General features: G+C 48.0%; 1 protein-coding gene across 3 annotated transcripts in view; it reads right to left on the minus strand.

The window, feature by feature from the left end:
* arb2a (ARB2 cotranscriptional regulator A) overlaps positions 1-17,785 on the minus strand; it is a 128,624-nt gene that overhangs the window by 19,532 nt on the left and 91,307 nt on the right. The window lies entirely within an intron of this gene.

Below are 17,785 nucleotides of genomic sequence, written 5' to 3' on the forward strand. Positions count from 1 at the left end.
GCGGCCGCGGAGCCGTCACACGGAGCCTGAAACCTACCTGCACGCACGGAGCCAACACCTGCGCCTTCGGAGGCTCGTTCGGCTCCTGCTGGGAACGGCCGGGACAATAAGAACGTAGGCAGCGGCGGAGGGGTCGGGGGGCAGGTTCTACAGGAGCGGCAAACTCTGTATGCGCCATCACTTCATTGGCACGAGCTGGCCAGCAGGGGCAGCAGAAGGCGATGGCGATATCCGTGAGTGCGAGGAAGAGCATCACCCTGAGCGTACATGTGTAAGCCTGCATGGTGGGCAGGCTTCTGCACCAATCTGCACCGAGCAGACCCGCAGTGCATGCTTGCATGCACAATTATTAAAGCCAGCAATAACACATGGGAACCTGAAATTGCCTACACTGTCTGGGGCCCTGCAGCAGGTCCCCGCGGCGTGGTCTGTACCTGAGTACCTGCTGCCACCCAGTGCTGCTCAGCAGGAAGGTCCCCCCTGCGGGACAGACGGCATGTTCTGCTGTCCTGCCCTCAACCCGTGAACGCTGGCACAACCCTTCCACTGGCTAAAAAAAACCCTCGGAGGGAAACAGACACAGAGTCGGCATTAACTAGCTAATCTCATTAAACACGCGGGCCTGCCAGGATCTGGGGTCGGCCAGAGTGCCACGTCACTCACGGCACCTTTGGCACCACGGCTGACCTGCTGGTTGGGGTCGGCCTGGTGACTCTTCGCTCGCACTTAGTCCCCACTGCTGGCTGAGCGCGGTCAACGGGTCGGCGGAATACCACCGCGCCGCCTACCCCGGCGACGCCCGGGGAGCCATGTGCATTTCGCAGAGCCGAGCTTCCGCATGCAACTAATGTATGTAAAGAGGATCTCCTCAAAAAGCTGGCAGTGAAAAGGGCCGTTGCCGTCCTCCGGGGTCACATACAGCGTGATGCTGCAGAGCAGCCGGAAAAGTATCAGCAAAAAGGATTGGGAGGAGACCGGTAGAAAGACACATACTCACATATGCTCGCAAACGCAGACGCGCACATAATCCGTGCATGCACCCTCTCATGGTTTCAGTTTCAACCCAGAAAGAAGGACGGCCGTTTTGATTTGACAAGCTTTCGGCACCTCGAGCCTAACAGAGGGGTGGGGGAGGGGCCAGACGAGCCCCGGTGGGGCCGCGCACCCCCGTCTGTGCCGTTTGTCTGGGAGCATCGCTAACACCACGCGCCATCCGTTGCTCCCCCAGGCCGGCAGCACGCCTGGCACCGCATCCCAGCTGACACACAGGCTCGCTGCTGCTTCTGCCTGCACAAAGAAGCTTTTTCAAACTTCCAATATGTTTAGAGGAGAACGAGCAGCCTCACCAAGTGGGGCACAGACACGCACGAGGAATTCTTTCTCCCAAATATCAATAGATCTTTTTTTTTTTTTCCCTCTCAAGTTCAAAGCTCACTACCACTTCTACAACTGAAAATGGTTTCAGAAGCCTGAAACACTAGGAAAAAAATTAGGGGCAAAGAGAAATTATATAGCTTTCCCTAAGGTCTCTCTTTAAAAGCGCTTAAAGTTTTTAATTTCACAACACTTCTCCTTCGCCTTGTTTTTCACATCCTGAAAAAGGCTTTATAGTTTCATCTTCCCTCCTTCCACACAGCAACATTAGGGCAGAAAGTGTTAATTTCCTGCAAATACAGTATTTTAAAAGCTGGAGAACTGATGAGAAAAATGTATGCTGTCACCAGGGAGTAGCCCTTCACTCTGTATCACAAATGACAGATTGACAGAGTCCATCATTTCCAGATTGTTTTATCGCTTCGTTATTGTTTGCTTCCCCGCGGTTCCTGGGCTCACGTCGGGTGGCTCCGCGAGGACGGTTGCAGCCAGCCTTCAGATGCAGGAAGCCACATAAGAGGCATGGCGGCCTCTGAGGTCCAGGCCTCGTGTCACTTCGCCAGCGCACCGGCGTTGAACGGGACGGGCACCTGCACCCATCTGCATGGTGGGTAGTGCAGCCGGGCCACCTTCAAGGGGCGAACCGTTACACGTGTCATTTTGACTCTTTCAGCGCCCAGCCACGTTACTGCAGGTCCCCGTGCAAAATAAAGAGACGGAAAAAAGAGGGGAAAAAAAGAAAGGAGGGCGGCACGCCAGCTACGTAATCACTTGAGAACTGCGAACATGCTTTACGGCGGATCTCTGTCACAGCCCACGTGGGCGAGGCCGACCAATGAGGAAGCCGCCCAGTAGGACACAAAAGATGCTGCTTAATTCAGAGCAGCCGCAGAAATAACGGGTAGGAGGAGAGTTGACTCGCGGGTTCAGCCACGATGCTCTCACGTGACAGGCTGCCAGCCAGTTCACAGATTGCGATAAGCTCCCGACGGTTACACTATGAAATGGGATCAGAGGTAATAAAAGAGGAAAACGCTGAGGGGGTAGATATCATAAGGGACAGTTTGCCTAGTGATTTCAGATTGTTTAACGAGCACATGGAGGAACCGCTCGCACTGGGCTCTGTGCTGGCTGATGTGCTTTCGGCCAGATGGTCTTTGTCTAAACGCGGGGATTCCTTGCCAGTATCTCAGCTTTCTGATCATGCAGCGGAATGGCTTTCTAAGCCCGTAACCTCTCGCTGCTTCCCTGAAGCCTGCATTGGTAAACATGCTCTAGACAGGAGGCACAAATGTATTGGTTTGGGTTAGTCGAACACCGCTTAGTGGTTGAATGGAGGCAGCGGTTCACAAAGTCAGAAATCCGACCTTCCGGCATCCACTTCTGTGGCCGTGCCATCCGGGTACGAGCCGCAACACGTAACCCCAAGGCAACCAAATTCAGGGGCCCAGGACCCGGTTAATCCAAGTGGCACTGAACTCAGCAGTCCGTCCAGAAATCACGCGGTGGGGAAGATGGTCGATCTTCCCGTGTCGTCCTGTGGGAATGGACCGCGCGATAGCTGCGCTGGCCTGAGGGATTCGTTATCCTGAGGGGAGCTATGTGACGGAGTGACCTTATTGGCCTTTTTCCCAGCGGGAAGCCTCCGATGGCTTGGAAAACATGGCAGCCCAGCTCTAGGGCGCAAAGTAAATTGTGGCAACACTCCGCTTTCTCACATGCTTTGTCTCAAACACATACACACGCAGAGGGGGCCATAGCTCACCTTTCTCCGTTTTATCATAGACTAAGTCAGCCAGTGAGCACTAACTAACACAACAACACTAAGACAGTCCTATTACATTATCAGGTGTTGCGATGGTGTCACGTTGCACTCCTGTTTCTTGCCTTGTTAGTTTAAGAACATTTTTTTTTTTTTCCTCCAGCCTCTGGGAAACTATCACTTATACAGAGACACACACACATATGAAATGTAATGGAGGAAAAAAAAAAAAAAGAAACATTCTGCCTTGACAACTCGCATAAGAAGCGAGCCCTCTTGCACTCCTGATGAAATCACGACTTCTGCGATAATGCAAACATCTTTGCTAAAAAATAAATACAATCCCTGAGCAAAACATGAAAGTGTAATCCTCTTTAGTGAAGCCAGTTTCCGAATTCACACGCCGGTGGAGCAGCCAGTTTGGCATCGTCAATGAAGATATCAAAGTTAACACTGAGACCCAGAGCTGAATGCGTAAGGAGCCTGGGCTGCGAGTCTGATGTGGATGTTCTGCTGAGAACTCTCGGCTTGTACGTGCAGCACGCCGTGTGGTTTAAAGCTGTATCTACAGAGCTGAGCTGGGGAATTCTTCCTCCAACAGCCCTGAAAGAACCTGCTTTCGCTCCATCAACACAAAGAGCGCTCCGCATGCTACAGGCACAGGGTGTGCAAACACATGGCGAAATGTGATCAATTTTTAATTTTTTTTTTTCCCCCTCATCTATCTGTCAGAAGTGTCAGGAGCAGGGTCCGGTGGGACGGCTGGGGGAAGGAGAGGGGGGGGTGACACCTTCGCTCTTAAACACACAAAGTGCAGAGCTGCTCCCGATCGGAAGCCACTAACCGCTCCACTCTTAATTAGCTGCATCAATCAAACGCGACACACTGCGCACAACCGCTCGCTGTTTTGCACATCTAACAGTTAAAACAGAGTATTATATGCGTGCTGGAGCGCGTGTTGTCTGTGTGATGAATATGACAGCGGAAACCGCACCGAACATCGGCAAATACGCGAGACTGACGGGAGCCATTGTAATAATCACAACAGCAAGCGCATTAATAGGGACAAAAAGCCTTGGGGGCGGAACGCAGGTGATGATGGGCGAAGCCGTCGCTGGCAGGTTACAGCCCGACACGTTACGAGGCGGCAGAGACGCAGCGGCGCTCCCGACCCGCAGCTAGCCCCGGGTGTATGTGTACAAAGCAGAGTCAAAGCCCTCGCTCTCCCCCGAAGAAAGACGCTGCAAAGGCACAAATCCCACCTCGGCGTATGCCACGTAAACAACACAGAGGCCGTCAGAGGAACGCAGCACAGGGTTCGACAGGCAACTTAGCTCTCGCTGCAGGAACGACTAATGAGTTGGGACTTCCTGCGAAGCCTTTGCTGCGGGAGCGATGCATCTCCTGCGACGTATCGGGGGAAGCTGATTTCCGGCTCGCCGGCGCCTGCAGTAATTGCTCTGCCAAGCAGTTGGTCTGCTTGTGACATCCACAGTGAAAATGAGCAGAAAATCTAACTGTTCCATATCAAGGAATATTTTTACTACAGCTAATGTGACTTAAATACCTTGTTCCACAGTTGAGTGGGCTGGCACCTGCTGCATGGGAACTGGCCAATTACTGCGCACTGTCTCTAATTTTCTGATTCAATTAGCATGCTTCAGAGCTTTCCAGTCTAATTGCAAACTACTTCACAGTTAGCTCTCTGATTAATCATTGCCCATCTGCAAGCCATCGGAAAACTTGGTGGAACGAATTTGTGTATTTTAGAATGCCGGGAGCCGAGCGAATCAAACCCGTGGCTATTTGAAGCCCCTAATTCCGCCGGGCCTCTTCAGCCGCAACTGTTGAGTGAGCCTCTCGTTGAGTGAGAAGCATCGCCGTAACATGCTCGCACCGCACATCACCGCTGCGGCATTCCTGGCAAACGTCGGCAACAGATGATGGAGCGAAGGCAGAAGTTGCAGCGGACACCCGGCGTTCTCACCTTCATTTGCGTTGCGTGTGCCCCGTGGTTGTGGCGCGCGTTATTCAGCTGCGCTCGAGTCACCTTGCAGTGGGCCCTGTTCTTGCTGGGGGTCTGACCTGGAACCTGCTGCACCCACACGTGCCCCCCGTTGACATTTTCATGGCTGAAGCAACTACAAGCTCCATCACAGGGGCCACGCGAGCAATCGGTGCCTCACAAAGGCTTTGGAGGCAGCGCAACATGTAAAACAAAACCAGAGACACGTAACCCATAAGGGCCCTTTTGTTCTTCCTATCCCAGAGTAATAAAGTGCACGCAAAACAATGGTGAGCGCCATGCATATTGTGCCTGGATCCGATAATGATATATAACCTGGTGACTGGAAAAGAATGTAATTCCAATATGTCAGAGCTCTGATTTGGCCACAATTTGCATTGCTATAATAGCTTATTGACTGGCTCAAGGTTGAAGGAGGCCACCACAGCGGCATGTAATGACTAGGTGGAACAAGTATATTTCAAGTTCCCAAAGTTCAGTCACGTGAGCTGCTCCATCAATATATAATCTTTATGCTTCTCCTTCATCTCTGCTGAAACTATAAGCAAATCATGTCACACTTTTCCTATTTCTGAGCTTACTCTGGTATCATACAAAAACTTCCCATGGAAATCAATACAGGTACAATTCATTAGCCCAAAAACCCATCGCTCTGCAAACGCATACATATTACAATTATCGATTGGCCAGACCACTGACGTTCTGATTGACTTTAATGTTGGTAAGCAGCAAATGCAAAATTCTAATGACCAAAGATAGAAATAAATAAATATAAATAACTTTTTAATTAAAATTATAGATTTTTGGTGAAAAAGAAATCTAGATTTCAAAAAATCCCACTTTTTCATTCGTTAAATTTGATTTCATGTCAAATACAAATAAAGATGTTCACACGCAGCAGAGAACTGACACCTTTACAGAAATGAGATGTTCTTTTAGATGAAATGCAGTTTGAATGGCTTGTGGAAAAACACATTTCTTCAGGGTATATTCAAATGTCCTGACATTCTCGTTAGGCTGTGCTATTCGTGGATTCATAAGATTCACATTATGTGTTGAACACATAAATCAGTGAGGTTACTATAAAATATGATCTTCTGTCATCATACAAACGATAAAATTAAACATGGATAGACAGGGCATAGCGTGCATGGCGGCACAGTGGCTAGCGCTGGTGCCTCAAAACCTACCAGGACTGCATGAACCGATGTGGGTTTCAATCTGGCCCTGTCCGTGTGGAGTTTAAGTGCTCTCCTCCCCTTCGCACGGGATTCCTCACACAGTGCGAACACGAGCTTCACGTTAACTGATGACTCTGACGATAGTGCGCAAGTTGGTCCGCGCAGGTGTTCTGCGATGGAAGCGTCCCGTCCAGAGCTCCCCACCCTCGCCAAGTGCTCCCGAGCACCGTCAGCCTGTCTTGGACAAGCAGTTAACGAAAGCGAGCTATTAGATGTGGCGCATCGCTGACGAGCTTTAAATCGTTACTAATTCCCAAAACCGCTTGCCATACAGCATACGCTCATGGTGCCATTATCAGTGAGCCATCATTGAGGTATTTTCAGCGAGAAGAAACTTTCGGATCATTTGCCTCGACTTAGACGGCAAACAGCCTAAGAGACAAGATGATCAAGAGCACATTTATTTTTATTAGTCCACGGCACTTGACTTTCAGATATACAGCATGGCCACAAATGCTGATGGTGAATATTGTTATGTTAATCTGACACACTTTGATTACCCAAAATGCTACGGTGTGAAAAAGTAAGTTTTGTCTGTTTCATTTTCCACAAGTGAGTCAAAAACACAGTAAGGAACCTGCATGACAAATAGCTTTCATTTTGTACAAATGAAACATGACCAGGTATTAATTGGTAGATTTCAAATTGGGCCAGTGAAGTCGGGTGCTTTTTCACAGCTGAGGGTCAGACCGATGTCTATGAAACATTCAGTGATGTTTGCCGACCGTTACGGGCGTCTTAAAGGTGCCGTCACATGCGGTAGCACAGCTGCTGTGTTCAGGAGGACGCTTGCCAATGAAAGGGCCTCATGAACAAGTAGACAAACAGAGAGGGCAACAACTAGGAAGGGAATGGAAAGCAAAAGAAGGCAAGTAAGGGCTAGGACCTCAGAGCTGTCACTTCCTTTCTCCGTGCTTTGCCTTTTTAGCGAGTGCTGGTCACCTGCAAGGGACGGGACTTATTCTCTGATCGGCCAGCAAATGACCCTGTCAAACCCATGAGCACACACGGATGCTCCCTGGGCTGTCGGCGCAGGCCTCCCCGTCATCGTACCGCCATTTACTCCTCTCCGCACCATCGTGCTCACATTCGCTGTCTGACACCAGCTCCGACAGCACCTCTGCAAAGCAGCTCGTCTGCCAGAAATAAGGTGAAACTGATCAATTCTGGGCAGGAGAAGGGTTAAAAAAATAATTATTGTCTGACCTTTGACTAACTCACAAAACAATTCACATTATCAGAGCATGGGGCTGACCTTAGACTTTTTAAAATGGGAGGGTATTGATTGACCAAGCTTTGTAAACACTGTGGACCCTGTCTGGAGCAACCAGATCATGACAGCAACTTACAGCATTTTACAGGGAGGCCACACACAGCTCGCACAGCACAGCACAGCACAGCGCAGCGCAGCACAACGCAGCGATGCATTCCCTACCGACCAAAATATAAACCAACACTTAACAGGGTATCAGTTTTGAGAGATCAATAACAACATCAAGGAGTATCCGGTTCAGTTTTGATTCACATTACAGGGTAAATAAATTCATATATAGTTTGTGTTTTTGTGTACAAGATTTACTGCACGAGCTGCGTTGATTTCAAATAAAGGGTAATAATGTGTTTTTAAAAAATAAAATATAAAAAGAGACACACACACCATATGTTTAGCAGAAAAAAAACTCCTTTCAAATTTAAAGTGGCGTCCCGTCGCTCAACATTTTTATATAAACCTATAAAGGTATTGTAAGTGAACAAAAACAAATTAAAGGCTTGGGAGGCAATCTTAGTAAAGTACAGTGGAAGCTGATCAGGGTAGGATCCGATCTGCGATTCCTCACTCAAGTGTCTCCTCCACATGCTGAATTAACAATGAGATGCGGCCCAAGATCTTCCTTCACGGGAGGCAGCAACACAGGAGACAGCCTCCATTGAGATTTTGAAGGTTCTTCTCTCAAGTTTTCCGCTGGGTATGTAATAAAACATTGATTGTTGCTAGAATGTGACCCGTAAAAACGTGAAAGTTAGTTTACTCCTCAGACCACAGTATGTGATCATGCAAATGGAGATGGGACAGTGATCTGGAGGAGGGCTCCAAAAAACAAGCGACGCATTAATGATGCAGTTTTCTTCAGAAATAACCGACACAACGGCATTTACAGACAGAAGAACATGAATTCTGAAATGAGCGGAACACCACGGACAGAAACACGGCGATGTGATGTATTGTCCAAGCGGTCCACAAAGCCGTAAGTGCGTTTTAAAGCTACACGTTGCCAACATGTTAAAGGAGGCGGTTTACTCTTTTGTCATGCAATGAGTATCGGTTGCTATTGTCCCTGGACACACACTTGAAGTTGTATTATCATACTAATTTCATAATCTTACACATCGCTGCCTATTCAGGATATAGCCGCAAGAACATACAAAACAACGGCAAACTGCTCAACTACAAACGGGAGGGAAGGAAAATCAAAGTCTCGTGGGAATTAGGTAGGAGGGGTTCTCGACCAAAAGGTCAGCCGATGCTGTGCCAGTCCAGCGCAGAGCGGGCAGTCGGCTGGAACTAAGTATGGCACCGCAGCGACGGCCTTGGAGCCACGCCAGGCCCCTGGGGTTGCAGGGGAGTCACCGGGCCCCCGCTGCCACTCTTAACGTTTTCATTAGTGTTTGACGCGAACGAGTGACTGAGGAAAAGGAGGGAGGGAGGCGTGTGTGTGTGCGCAACGCACTGAGCGACACAAAGGAGTTTCTCCTGCCACTTCACGACAGGCAGAACACACTTTTAATCCTCACTGGAGGGAGAGGCTGAAGAATCGAGGACCGCTCTCTTTCTGGGCTCCGGCCCACAGACATCGGGGACTCTCCCTTGTTGCCCTCGCCACGCGCCGCGGGTAGCCGGAGGTTGAGCGTCACACTGTGACTGTGGCCCGGCCCAGATGACAGTGACACATCACGAAGAAAACAGGATTACATTAAGGAAGGAAAGCGACAATAATGACATAAGCACTGTAACAAAATTTTCCAAGAAAGAGAGGCAGTGTTCTCAGAGGCACATTTTGGTCGAACTAGAGCGTGTGCCAACAAGGTCAAAGGAGTATGCTCATTTTGCACGAGTGAAACACGCGGCCGGATCAGAAAGATACGCAAGCAAAGCCTTTACGTATGCGCGCTCGCACACACTCACAGATGCAAACAGTAATTAAACTTACACCCATAAACATTATTAGACTTCTACTATGACTCCCTATGGATTCAAGTTAATCAATTAATAATATGCTGGATGTTTTGACATTCAACTTAGTGATTGTTAGTGATGCATATAGATGTTACAGCCCTCCAAGGAAATTATACATTTGCTTAACAGCAATGGGACTTCGCAGTTCTGTTGGTGCGCTCAGAAAAAAAAATGTGAAAAATTATTTACCAACTTCACATTATTGTGTCCCCTGCACAACGAAGTGGACCAGGGACTGCTCTGCGCATACGAAATGCAGAAATTTGCTGATTCAGGTCACCCACAAACACGGTTATGGTCACATGCCCAAAATGGTAATAAACGTGAGGGGAAAAAAGATCCGAGTGAGGGCAAGGAAGCCACGAAGAGCTGAACTGTAAGGGCTGCGTATGTCAGAGAGCTGATGGCCTGCGCGGGGTGGGGTGGGGTGGGGCACGAGCTCCGCAGCTCAACGGCCAATCGCGCTCCTGGGACAATCGGCCGGAGTCGAGCTCACATGTGACCAGGAGCGACACTCTGTGGCCAAAGGTCACTGCAGATTTGAGCAAATCTCTGCAGGCATGGCATCAGATTAAACCAGGGGAGAGATTGCCCTCCAACCCCAGCCTGATAAGACCCTTGAAGTCCTTTGCTGACCTAGACTTGACTCTTTCATCTGAGATGCCAGCTATACTAATTACTGTCTGATAGCGCTCCGGTGCCATACTGCCGGTTTACGTGTTTTCGATCTGTGCTCCAACCGTCCATGCCAGCTTCACCAAGCAAGTGTTTTAAGTCCTCCATTACCATTTTTCCCCTCCCCGCTTTCGTTTGATTTTGCTGAGCAAAAGCAGGGGTCACGCAGACGTCAACAGCTGATACTGCACAGGCACACATCTAAAAGCACAGCTAAAGCCAAACAAAGGAGGATTAAAACGGCGCCACAGATTTCTCATTTGGTTTCACAATTAATTTTTTCCCCCCTGCAAGAGGGCAAATGAGAGCAGTCGTCTGTTTATCAGCAGGGGGTCCACTTCGAGTCTGCCGGGTCCTGCTGGGATATGACCGTAAAGAGGTCAGGTGACCAAGGGGATGGATACGGCCCACTGTTCTCTAAAGCATCCGCTGCCTGCATGCCTGCCGACACCCACTGCCCCCGTGGCCCACGCCGAAGCAAAACACAGAGCACAAGCGCAGCACCGAGGGAGGGGGTCGATGACCTGCTGTGACAGTGACCCGTGCAATAGGGAGTTGGCGTAAACACAGAACAAGCATAGCTCACTGGCTGACAAGTGCCATAATGAAGACTGTACTTTGATTTGAGTTGGCCGGCGTGACCTTTCTGTAAAGGGAAAGGTGAAAAGGCAAAATGCGAAGTGTTCGGGGAAACACCTCGGCATCTCACTCAACCATCAGCGCAACTAAATCCACGATGTTTCTGAAAAAAAGCACCGATGAAAAGATTCCATGACAAAAAAGGACAGCAGCTGTAAGGTCAGAGATATTTCCATATGATTCCGTTACTGATTAATCGTACCAATAGCACTAATTCGTTCAGTGACTATATTCAAATGTAAGCAGAAGTTAAGCCATAAAGTATTGCGAGTTCAAGGCCAACCTGTAAAGCCTAGAGTGACATCCTGCGCGTGCTGCACGGGTCATTCTCTTCCAATACCTGCTGGAGATCCTACTTACTGTGTGATGCTATGACAGACCATCGAACCTGGGACAGTCTGAGACTAAAGTAGCAACAGCACGACAGGATTAAGAGTAATAGCATCATGCTTGGATCAGAGAGGCCTATCTCATTACCCCACGGCACATGGAGTGCCGCACTTTCAAGGCAGTTTATAATGATGGCTTCTCAAGTCACAAACAAAGCACTCCCTATTACTCCTCTTTTCCCTCCCTTTGCCTTTCAACTGAGCTATTTCCTCAATGCCTGAGAACTGGTATCACAGACCATATGTATTTTTATCAAAGAGCCTTAATAAAGTTTGTATCTGTCATGAAAGCACGTACGAAATGCGCCAAGGTCAGACACACAGTCACAAGCTTTCGGGGAAAAATCTCTTGGCCTTGTTTACTCCCCCACATACTGGATATACTTTCCCATTTTCGGGCAAAAATGAAACAAATATTTTAACGTGAGACTGATGTGAGGCTCGAGGACCTTCAAAGATGTTTAATCATTTTGTGCAATTGCGTACATTCCTAATATATTCTCAACACTCCCTTGTTTATTAGTTATGAATTTCCACAAAGGCTAAGATTAACATTTGCAACTGTGCATATTAAAACAGATGTTTAAACAAAACAGCAAAGATTAAAATGAAACATCGGAGCGTAGAACATAATACCGTGCTGTTCCATAATTATTAGATTAGTATTTTTGTCCTCATATTATTATGATAATCAGCAATGCTTTATTTGGAGTAATCATGATTCTTGCAGTCTTGTTCGTTTTCTGCAACAGCCTATAAAGTGAAGGACTCTGTTACTAATTGAATTAGTCTGCAATTACTGTACTGTACTATGAACTGGCAGTGCAAACGTCCTCACGCTACAAGGCAGCTGAATAACACGAAGACCTCTCGTTAACGTTAAAAACGTTCCTCCTGCTCTCGGTGGGCGGAAGGGGTACAGTTGGGACTTCCTGTCGACAGCCCCGTTCTTCTGCATTTCCAGACACCTAAGTGAGCCATTTATCTGCTCAGATCGGCTGATAGAACTACGCCGGGCTCATAATGAAGCGCTCAGTCACGAGGCCCGCTCCCGCCAGCCGGCTCGCAGACAGCGTCCGAGTGGCCCGGCGGGGAGGTGGATATCCCCGCAATGCTCAGGAATCCATCTGAGGGCTGCGCGCCGCTGACATCCTGCTGCCTCCAGCCATCAGTGATCATTGTGCTGGCAGTAAAGCTGCTAAGACGGGGCCAGAACAGAGTAAACAAACTGATTACCCACCAAAGATTAACCCGCAAATGTGTACAGAGATTTTGGAGGCTAACATTGACTTCCTTACACTGTGTCACTTCCTGCGCCAACTTGGCCTTTAAACACAGCCAGGGATAAACTGCTAAAATGAAGTCCTCACTAGGGAGGTTACCTTGAGGTTCGGGGCAGCAAAATTATCAGTACTAATGTGCTAACAGCCCAATCTCTTACATCTGTTCATTTAAAAATGACATTGCTTGCCATAAGAAAATAATCAAACATTACGGTAGTAACAGTTTGCAGCAGCAAGAAAACCACCACTATATTTTCACGTAATTGTTTCGGAGCGCACGAAGACTAGTAACCAGCTGCAAAGAATAGAGAGTCGGGGAATAATTGTGAGGAACTAATAACACTGAACACACGTCTGACTGAATTGATAGGATGATAAATTTCACCATGTAGCACCACATGTTTCAATATTTCACTGAAATTTCATTTATTGATACTAGGTGCTCTGCTGACATGTTTTTTAGGGATACATGGTGCACTGTGCCCATAAATGTAATACGTGCTTCTGAAGCCTTGTACCGGAGAGCCCGGACAAGGAGAACACATCCGTTCCACTTTAACGGCCAATGTTGGAATACGGAATCGGAAAAAAATAGACACAAATGACCCGAGATACCTCTTTCTTGTACTCACTGTGATGCTCTCGTGCTCAATCTGCCCAGGACAAAGCCTGCACAACCCAGTTAAACGATTCAACCTCCGTCAGCACACTGAATTAAACCCACTCTGGCAATCAGGACCATCTCAATGTATTCTGAAAAGACCAAGTGTAGCAGGATTTTCCTGAGCTCACAGTGCCCGTCAGGACAGCTGCTACAGGTTAATTCACTGAAATCTCACAGAGGGGAAAAAAGTAAGGCATGTCGTCTCAACAAAGACACGTCGATAGTTCATATGTACAAAGTTCGATACTTTCAACTGTACACAACAAGGAAGAGCGACAGAATTCTTGTATGTTCCCAGATAAAAATGTTTCAACCATAAATACACCGTAAATTGCTGCTGCACTTGGTCGATATTCAGGTCCAGAAAAACTGAATTGCTAATCAAATCTATATTCACAGAACCTCCCTTACTTTCCCGGCATATCTTGGAAATACACAGGCAAGCACAGCCCTTAAAAACTTTCCAGGCTTTACCTGACCTTCTGCGTTGCTTAGCAACCGGTTTTCATTTAAAATTTCTAATAAAAAAAAATCTCTGAGAACAAGATTAAGGCGAGGATGTTATGAGGGAAAAGGTTCAGAGATAAGATGAGATCAACAGGGACACAAAAGGTAGCATAAAGGAATGGTGCAGCTTTTCTCCTTCCGACAGCTGGGGCTACGTTTTCACATTACCTCGTGGAAAATGAGTTGGGCGCAAAAACACATCGGTGCGCTCATTACAGCCTCCGGCACGGGATGGTCTGACACCTAGTTACGCTGTCCAGCGGCTGCAGCATCTCATGCCACGCTAATCTGAATGGAACATCCTTGAAAGAGCCGACCGCCAACAGCTCGCCAGGTATTGATCTTAGGGTAAAGAGGGAACAAATACTCACCAAGCGCAAAGGCTCTCTTCCTGCTCGCTTTATTTAAATAATGGGCTTGCTGTATAAGAGGACTTGCTAAGCTTCTTCCTTTCAGAACCCAGTAATTGGGTAGCGGTAAAACTATGCATAGACCAGTTGATAAGTCTTGCACCTTGATCTTGCACCTGATCCCAGGCTGGCATTTTAGAACAGACCATACACAATTCGAGACGCTCTGGATGCAGGGAGAAGGAAAGTCATGTGTCTAGCGGATCAAAGTCCCCCTTCTCGCCTGGACAAAAGTGAGCCTTTCCGGAGCATGGAACAGACATGGTCCACCACACGCGGCACGTCTGTTGTAGAACCTGCCTCTTTGGGATGCACACAGGGCTCCAGGTGTACGACATCGCCGTGACGCCACGAAACAGGTGCCGAAATACATTTGCACAAAGACGAGGCCCGTGTGACAGAGACGGGAAAAATGTTCACCATGAAACCCTCAGGTCTTTTTTTTTTCTTTTTTTTTTAAACGCTTCCACTGACTTCTCAGCTCCCTCTCTGAGCGCCCAGTGTGACCCCAAAGAAACATTCCTCAGAAAGTCAGGGGAAAAGAAGAAAGGTGACATGAAGCTCCTTGCAGTGCACAATGCCGCCGCGTGCCTCCTTTAAACTCTGTCTCATTACATAAAGCCACGAGCCAAGTGGGTCACGGCCTGCCACTCATCTTCTGTAGGAGACGGATCAAAGATGTTTAGGCCCCATCACAATTTTAAAGAGGAATAGAAAATGAAGGCCGTTTCTTCTGATCCTCAAGAAGTGAGAGGGCAAGAGAGACAGATAAATTAAGAGGCAGCAGGGACTCAACTATGTGAAACTTTCCCTGGCTCAACTTTGGGGCAACAAAAACATAAATATTTAACGACTGTTAAAATTAGCAAAGTACTTTTATGTTGATGGATTTCAAAAATAAATGCTGCAAGATAAAAATATGGATTAAAAAGTACACAATTATTAAACCCAACACAGGGAATGTAGATGGTCCCAAAGCAGAGCAACTTCCCATTTGCTGGATGCAATAACGTATGAATGATATAAGACGGTACATCTGTGTGGATGCACATCAAATAATTTCTCTGTATGCAGGTTACAAATATTACGCGATGTGGACACACAGATAAAGCGAACCATCCATGCGTTTATCGTCTTTACTGGAGTCACACCCGGGTGGATCTAATGGGACTGGACCACTGGCTTTTAGCATCAGATGTATGAAAGAGGGGTCTATTTCCAGCTGACTCATGCTGAAGATGTGTTTCAGCGTGCTGAACAGAAAAGTAAGACATCCAGTCTCTTTAACTGTGATGTGCAGGAGGAGAACCATGTGGCCTGTCTTTCCATCAAGAACATTTAGCAGGGCTATGCAGTGTGTTAAATATGTATAGAAATTAAGCTTTGCGCGTATGTAGCACTACAAAAACAGTGTTTTCGTCACATTTATCATTTCTACACAGGGCAACGCTTCTTAGATGAGGCATATTTACAACTGGAGATGAGCGTGTGTTTAGTCTCACCATTACGTTTTGTTAAAAGCAAATACATGTTTATTGATTCTCCAAAAAGCGTGAGAAAAGGAGTAAAAGCCATGACTTTATCAAGTAGTTAACTCTGAACAAAACAAAATGTTCTCCTCAATAAAAACTCAATTAAGGTTAATTACAAACTGTTTTTCAGATCCTCGTAATGGGTTAGGACATGTAATTAAAGTTTAGATACACAATAACTTACTTTGTTAACAATTAATCACTGTTTGTGTTCAATATGTTCTTAGTAATTAATAATTGAACCAGGCAAAGAGTCATCAGCAAGATGCAAGTCCGTTGGAAAGGTTTGTGAGCTCATTTCCACACGGCAGCGTGAAGGCGGCACCGGAGAACTGCGCCAAGCCTCTTCGGGGGAGCAGGGTGGGCCGCGGTGCGACTTTCGAACGGGACAGGAGTGCAAGGACGCAACGGAAAACAGGAAAATCGGGAGCGCCCTATTAACCATGCAACCGCACGGTCTATGAGTGTTTGCTTAAGCAGGAAGCCGCTGATGGAAATCCACAGACAAACAGGTTGGAGAAAAGTACAACACGAGTCGGAGCGCCGCTGCGCCTCCTGAGTATGAAGACTGGCCTTCTGGACTCCGAACGAGCCATTTGCTCACAAACACCCTTCTGCCAAGCAGATGCGAAAAACTGGTAAATGAGCAGCTTATGAATTCGGGACCACGGCCGCTGAACTCTTCCAGCAGGTGTCAGTCCTTCTGCGGGGGCCACAGTGCCACTCTCATCTGCCAGCATGTCTCTCCCGCCCTCCCAACAGATGCAGGTCACAGTCGTGCGGAAAGCAGAGGTCCTTCAGGAGATCCGTGCCAGCGCACCTGTATTTTTTCGCCTCGACTTGGCGTGCATGTGGCTGATAAAATTCTGCCAGCCTCTGGGCGAATGCCAGCTCTGAAGCAATGACCTTCTGTCAAGACCCTCCTGGAGCGAGGGGAGGAGGAGAATAACTCCCAGGCTTATCGCACCAAAAACACGGAAGAAGAAACGTCGATGTTGCCGCTCAGTGCAGAGCTGCCCCGGTGCCACCGCTGCGTCACAAGCGCATACGAGCACCCGAGCGCCCGTTCTCCGGTTTGCCGCAGCCTGGGCTCTGCTCCAAGCCTTTCTGTGGCCGCCGAGCGTGGCTCTCTCCACCTCACCCTTCGAGCGCACAGCTTCTGTGTCTTTGTCTTTGCAGCTTCCAGGCCATTTCAAGCAAGCATCTGCATTTCAGCTGTATTTCCTTCAAAGCACAATGGGTCAGCACCACCACACCAAGCGCTCAACTGTGCCACAGCCACTGCCTGCCCCTAGCCCTGCCCCTGGGCCAAAGGCAACCGCAGTATCAAGTGTGTCAAGAGTAGCATATGACAGGGAAGGGAGCAGTGATTTACTGTAGTTAGTGGTCAGTAACTCTCCTACAAAGTACTGGGCACGAAACCGGTCACTGTAAAAAAAATGTGAGGGACACGTGCTCGTTGTCTCTGGCGTACATTACAGTTACGCCCTGAGCTGGTGCCACTAGTGAGAAGTTTCTTACCGGGGCATAATGGAAGAAAATAAAAGGCCAGGCTAAGCCGCTTGGCTACGGAACCTCTCGTGATAACCTGTTAATGAAGGTATTTCAGGAATTCGTAGGGGTGCATCCACTGCTACTAATTCCGAGTGACTCCCCGGCAGAAATGGTAAGTCGCAGAGGAAATCTCCAAGAAAAGCTATTTCAAGTGGCATGTCAAGAGCACACTTGTGACAAATGCAGAGTGCGCACCGGCCTGCAATGTCACACTGCCTTGTCCCCCCCGCCCATTTCCCTTGTAACCTCTCAGCTTTTTGCCCGCAACGGATAAGCACATGAATTGAGGCACACAATATAAATTCAGGCTCTAAAAACTCGATAAGCAGGCGAGATGACAAAGGCAGGATCCATGAGGCTCACAATTTCTCTCATTAAAACTGATAAACGTTCATTAAAGGCAACGCAGGATCAGGGAGGCGCATCTCACGCTGGGCCCGATAACCATTTCTGAAGATGGCACACCAATTCCAGCAGCCCATACGAACACAAGC

This window comes from Scleropages formosus, chromosome 17, assembly GCF_900964775.1.
Source record: "Scleropages formosus chromosome 17, fSclFor1.1, whole genome shotgun sequence".
Taxonomy (NCBI): Eukaryota; Metazoa; Chordata; class Actinopteri; order Osteoglossiformes; family Osteoglossidae; genus Scleropages; species Scleropages formosus.